Source organism: Aotus nancymaae, unplaced genomic scaffold (assembly GCF_030222135.1).
Source record: "Aotus nancymaae isolate 86718 unplaced genomic scaffold, 86718_ANA_hifiasm-v0.15.2.pri h1tg000014l, whole genome shotgun sequence".
Lineage (NCBI taxonomy): Eukaryota > Metazoa > Chordata > Mammalia > Primates > Aotidae > Aotus > Aotus nancymaae.
Window position 1 is genome coordinate 6,353,335 of NW_026988425.1, and position 6,774 is coordinate 6,360,108.

At 46.7% G+C, this 6,774-nt stretch overlaps 1 pseudogene; it reads right to left on the bottom strand.

Moving 5' to 3' along the window:
* Positions 1-1,262: 1,262 nt before the first annotated feature.
* Positions 1,263-3,099, bottom strand: LOC105732966 (ras-related protein Rab-5B-like; annotated as a pseudogene).
* Positions 3,100-6,774: the final 3,675 nt, after the last annotated feature.

The window sequence follows — 6,774 nt, forward strand, 5'->3', positions numbered from 1 at the left end:
GGGGGAGGGAGAGGCCTGGGGAAGCGCTTTCCCAGCCCCAAGAGGAAGCTGACAGTGGAGACTGGACTTGAGTAGCCGCCACTGGCATTTTTAGCTATAACCGCTCCAAAAACCGCATATTAACCTCAGATTCCATTGAATTAAAAAGAAGGTGGGAGGGCAGGTAAATCCACAAAACTCCCATAAAACATGGACCCCAACTGAACTACCATCAGTTAAAGTGCAAACTGCAGGGGCACAGGGTGGCTGGGGCTGAGGCCATTGAAAGGCCAGAGGGGAAAACACGCATGCGTATAAGGCAGAGGATGAGTGACAGAAACTGGTCCCTTCTCCAGGTAGATCACAGCAGAGCCAAAGATGCAGGCAACCAGGGAAGATTCTCTGGAGAACTCTGGGGTCCCCCACGATAGGGAAAATGCTACTTAAGAGGCTGTGTGAGGGGAAACTGGGCTTTGGAAGAGTCCCAGAGCCACAGATGACACTCCACCTCCACCTCCGCCCAGTTAGCTAACAAGACACCTCCTGCCTGGTACCTGAGAGCTTGCCTCCCCATTCTCACCTCCACCTAGACTACCCTCCACGAAACTCACGGATACTGCGATGCTTTCAAATACAAGAAACTCCAACCAAATAAAAACAGAAAGGAAATGTTTCCGTACTCCCTCCTGCTCTGAGCTTTATTGTCCCCCAGGGCCCTTAATGTAAATGAACTGCAAATATCCTTCCTCAGCTCCTGGGTTCATCACCTTCTGCATCCTGGGGAGAGGAGAAAAGAGAATGAAGATCAGGGATTGAGCAAAACAGAAGGGGGAAGGGACGGTAGACAGAAGTGTCTTCTGAAAACGTGGGGAGGATCACTAGGGAGGAGGAGAAAAGAAAGTAAGTCGCTGTCATGTCCCTATTATACAAAGTGAAGAAAGTTTGTTTTAGAAGGTAAGTCCTGGCGGGGGTTGACCTCCAAGCCCCAGAGCAGGGGGTAGGAGGTCAGTGGCAAAGCTGCCTGGTGTTGGTTGCTGAAGCGTTAAAAAGTGCCATGATGGAACCGTAAGGAGGCAGCCCCTGGGAGCCAGGGCTCCGTGTGCTGGCACCGTAGGGGCTGTGTGCTGAGGGTAGGGATGGAGGTTATTTCGCAGCTCTCAGGCTAGCTCCATACTAGTTTGCCGCTAGCCACCCCCTCAGTTGCTACATCACTGACTCATGTTCTGCTGGGACTGTTCATGGAGATCCACACCCCGGCTTCAGCCTGCTGTGCGTCCCAGATTCTAGGGTTCACTCTTTGGCAACTTTTTAGCTATTGCCAGGAGGGAATCGTTCTTGTTCAAAGCTGTCTTGGCTGAAGTCTCCGTAGACAATAAGCTGTTCTCATCTGCATATGCCTGGGCCTCTTCACACTCCACCATATGCAGGTCAGCTTTGTTCCCCAGGGCAATCATGAGGCTAGGACTGGCCTGTCGCTGGAGTTTCTTCACCCATGTCTTCACTCAGGCAAAGGTTTTCTGATTAGTAATGTCATAAACCACCATTGCAGTTTGGGCACCCCTGTGGCACGTGGGGGCTAAGCCGTGGTATTGCTTCTGCCCAGCTATGTCCCAGATCTCAAACTTGACAGTTGTGGCATCTAGACAAATGGACTGGGTGAGGAAGGCCTCCCCGACGGTGCACTCCTGGTGCTCGTGGAACCGCCCTTTGAGAAAACGTAATACCAGGCTTGACTTTCCCACTGCAGATTCTCCCAGCAGGACAAATTTAAACTGGCATATTTTGCAGGTCCCGTTGGGCCTGGGTGTAATTCTGCTAAGTTGTGGCCAGATTATCAGAGTGGGAAAGGGTGGAGTGTGGGGGATGCCGTAAAGGGGAGAGGGGGAAGGGGAGGGGATTTCCAGACTTCAACAGTCCTGGGGCCCCGTCTCCCTGTCGTCCCCAAGCCTGTGTTGAATCTGTATTGGGTTTTTCAATTTGTCTTATGTTTTATTGTTGCATTGTTTTTTATCATTTGGGAACTTTTTCTGAATACTTTCCATCCATAGTTGCCTGAAACTGCAGATACAGAACACGCGGTTTTGCCTTTCAGCTGAGGGAATCAGGCCTGCTCAGAATATCCTAGGCAATCTCCCTTACGTCAAGTATGCTGATTGTGTCAGAGACATTGAAACCAGAGCAACTCCATCTTGAATAGGGGCTGGGTAAAATAAGGCTGAGATCTACTGGGCTGCATTCCCAGGAGGTTAGGGATTCTAGTCACAGGATGAGATGGGTGGGTACAAGACACAGGTCACAAAGACCTTGCTGATAAAACAGCTTGCAGTGAAGAAGCCAGCCAAAACCCACCAAAACCAAGATGGCGATGCAAGTGACCTCTGGTCATCCTCACTGCTCATTATATGCTAGTTATCATACATTAGCATGTTAAGAGACACTTCCACCAGTACCGTGATAGCTTACAGACACCATGGCAAGGCCCGGAAGTTACTCTATATGGTCTAAAAAGGAGAGAAATCCTCAGTTCCAGGAATTTCCCACCCCTTCCCCGGAAATTCATGAGTAATCCGCCCCTTGTTTAGCATACACTCCAGAAGTAACCATACGTGTGATGAGTTGAGCAGCCACACCTCTGCTCTGCCTATGGAGTAGTCGTTCTTTCATTCATTTATTTTCTTAATAAACTTGCTTTCACTTTACTCTTTACCTCCCAAATTCTTTCTTGCAAGAGGTCCAAGAACACTCTCTTGGAGTCTGGACTGGGGACCCTTTATACTAACAATTGTAGACCTTAATCACACCTATAAAATTCCTTTAGAGCAACACCTACATGAGGCTTGACTGGATAACTGGAAACTGGAACCTCCCCCCCAGGCTGACAGATAAGACCGCACGATCGCAGGTGCCTGCTCCCTGAAGACGACTCCCACGTGGCCTCCATCCTCCTACCCACATAAGGGATGCTGTCATGAGCACCTTCACACAGGTTACCTCAAGAATCTTGGTGAGAGTCTCTTTAGGATCCATTTGTGGGAGCAGAGCTGCTGGAGCGTAGATACGAGTATACCTAATGTCACTAATTCTGGCGGATTGTGCTAAAGAGCGACTACACTCGTCCATACTCCCCTCCCACTCCTCACCCCTTACCACCCCCAGGAGGAAGTTGTATCCCTATACACAAGTGACATTATCCAACTTGCAAATGTTTTCAAGCCTAATGGTATAAAGTGAGAGTTTTAATGGGTGTAAAGTGATAGTGTCTTTCAATTTGCAAATTCTTTAATTACCAGTAAGCTTAAGCGACTCTCTCTGTTTGCAAGTCTTTGATGTTTCTTCTGCTGTAAATTGCCTCTTTGCATACTTTGCTCATTTTTCTATTAAGGTTCTTGCCCTTTCCTTGTTAATTTCAGTGTTTCCTCTGATAGTCTACTTACTTTTCACTCAGTGGTTTTAGACATTATACATCTCTTCTCCCAGTCAGCATTGAACAGAAATCTTTATCAGAGTAATACTAAAATCATCAATAGTTTTTTCAGCTATGGCATTTTGGGATTTACAGGTCTTTCTCCACTTCTGTATTACAAAGATATCACTTACATTATCTCCTATTGCTTTAGGGTGGCACCACGTTTGTTGTATATTCTATTCCCATGTGAGATTCCCAGGGTCTCTCTCTGAGCTCTGTCCTATGTTTCCTTGGCTGTTTTTTTCTTTAAAAAATACCATATCATCTCTGTTACTACATCTTACAGAATGTCCTCATGTCTAGTAGGACAAGTCCCCTTTCCCACTCCTTTCTTTCAGAGATTTTTAGATTCTGACAAATTTTATAATAAGTTTATCAAGTTCCTTCAAAAAAACTTCACTTATTGGATGTCTCACTTAACTTAAGAACTGTCTTCTTTAAAATATTGTCATCCCATCTTGGAGAGGTATTCTTTTCTATTTATTCACATCAATTTCTATTATCTAATATAGTTGTCATTAAGTTTTAAATGGTCCCCATAGAAGCTTCACATACTCTTAAATGATTTCTAGATACTTTATATTTTGTTTTTTTGCTGGTTATTTCTGTTGTAGAGAAACACTGGATTTTTTTTTAACTGATCAGGTTTCCATCAACATTAGTAAATTTTTTTTTATTGTAATCATTTGTTGATTCTATTGGGTTTTCTTGGAAGATGATTGAATAGTTTGCAAATCTTCATCTTGTATTAAAATTATTCATGTAACTAACTCCCTGGAAAGACAGAATCCATGCTTCAGCCAGGCGCAGTGGCTCAGTTTTGTAATCCCAGCACTTTGGGAGGCCGAGGCAGGCAGATCACGAGGTCAAGAGATCGAGACCATCCTGGCCAGCATGGTGAAACCCTGTCTCTACTAAAAATACAAAAATTAGCTGGGCATGGTGGCCTGTGTCTGTAGTCCCAGCTATTCAGGAGGCTGAGGCAGGAGAATCACTTGAACCCGGGAGGCAGAGGCTGCAATGAGTGAAGAGCTCGCCACTGCATTCCAGTCTGGTAACAAAGTGAGACTCCATCTCAAAAAAAAAAAAGAATCCATGACCCATCTTTTAACACTATAGTACCAGGCAAAGTGCAAAGAAGCTCAATTACTATTTATCGAATGCATAAGTGAATGGTGGACCATGAGAAGAATGTGCTGAACCTCTCTGAGGTCACTAAGAAAGTGAAAAGTTCTATCACATTTATTTTTGAAGTTAGGTTGAGCAAAAAACAAACACGGCTGTAGATGCTCTCCTGAGTGGTTGGATCTGTACCCGGCCCCTTCCCTTGGGTACTTACTATCGAAGAGAAACCACAGTCATATCACCAGACTTAAAGACAATATGGACGAGTGATAAAGGACAAATGATAAAACACAGGAAATTCAATAGTGCAAGGTAGCTCAGCACTGAGCTGCACGGTCCTCGCCAGCTAAGGCCAAGAGCCCTGTAAACAGTGCCTCGGTCCTCCAGCACCACATCCTGCCTCCTTCCGAGGCCCCTGTGCTGGCTTTGGCTGAGGTTTTTGATGCCATCATTCCTCGTTCCACAGCCCTGACTGGGGTTTCCTATTGGACACGCTTCTACTCAACACTCTGCCTGGTGTTCTCGTCTATCCCTTTTATCCACTAACATCACCTTGCTAAATGCCTTTAGACCTTACCAGGTTCAGGTTCAGCCTCTGCCTCTGGTTGTGGTGATCCCAGGAGCCCCTTGGTCCTTTGGGGGCCCTGTCAATAGGTCTTTGCCACATAGAACCCAGAGAGCCAAGAAGGGAACCAAGAGGGTGCCGGGACAGGCCAATCCAGGGCAGGGAAAGGCTAGGCCCCTCAACTTCTTTCAAGTCCACAAGCTGGGAGCAGAAATTCGTTCCATTCCTCCCTGGAGCTGCTGCTTTCCCTGGTGATCAGAAGAAACTATTTCTCCTCAGAGAATCTAGAGAGGGCTGGTCTGTGGGCTCCCTACAAATGCAGGCCTCAACAACCCAAGGGGCTCAGAAGCTGGCATGCCCTTGTGCCTTTACTGCCCGAGAAGTCTCCTAACCCAGGCTGTGGCGCAGCATGTTTGCCTGCCACAGAGCCCTCCAATGCAGCTGCTAATCGCTCAGATTGTCACTTGTTACCCAGAGTCATCAACCCAGGGCCACAGAAGGAACCCCTGCAGGGACCTCAGGACCCAGACTTCTGGTCTCCCATCTCCAGTATCCCACACTTCTGTGTCAACATCACTCATTTGAGGCTCAAGGATCCACTCAAGGTGAGCTTGCCCTTTCTCTGGGCTATTCCAAACTTGGACTTTCACCACAAGCAGACATTTTACCAGTAGGCAAAAAACCAGCTAAATGGTCTTCACTGGACCTTGTTCCTACAGAATACCAAATCAAGCAACACCTGATTGTGACCTGCTCCACCCCTGTCCTCTGTGCAAGTGTGCGGACCCTCAGTCTTCAAATTGTCTAGCACCTCGGCGTGAGTGTGGTCGCTCAGTCTCTGGGGCAAAGAACTGTCCTCTTCCCTGTACAGATCCCCAGGCCTGATCACCAGGTGACCATTCTGAAGCATTCTGCTGTATTTTACTGCTCTCCTCAGGAAAAATTATGTAGGCCAGAGCTGACAGCCACTCCCGGCTCTAACTCTCCAATTTAGGCTTACTGAGGATGTACAATCACCACCAGAGTCATCAAATAGCAATTTTTTCTGCTGTTCTTTAATAGAAAAACTGAAAAGCTAGTAGGCCTGATTTCAAGGCAGAGCAGATTCTCGTTAGAAGTGTGCAGATGTGAGGCCAGGCACAGTGGCTCACATCTGTAATCCCAGCACTTTGGGAGGCCGAGGAGGGTGGATCATTTAAGGTCAGGAGTTTGAGACCAGTCTGGCCAAAATGGTGAAACCCCGTCTCTACTAAAAATACAAAAAAAATAGCCGGGCAGTAGTGGTGTGCACCTGTCATTCCAGCTACTAGGGAGGTTCAGGCAGGAGAATCACTTGAGCCTGGGAGGTGGAGGTTTCAGTGAGCTGAGATCACGCCATTGCACTCCAGTCTAGGTGACAGAGTGAGACCCTGTCTCAAAAAAAGAAAAGAAAAGTGTGCAGATGTGAAGTGTTCTCTTTCCTCTGCTGTGTGTATTATTTATTATCTCCTAGGATGGATTCTCAGGTTCTCAAATAACACTGCTCAGGAGCAATAGAAAATAGTCCATACACACAAAAGAAAAGCCATCCAAAAGCTCTCCCTTCAAAACAAAAAAAGATAATTGATTCCTGCCTCTTCCCAGATGCTCATAGCATTAC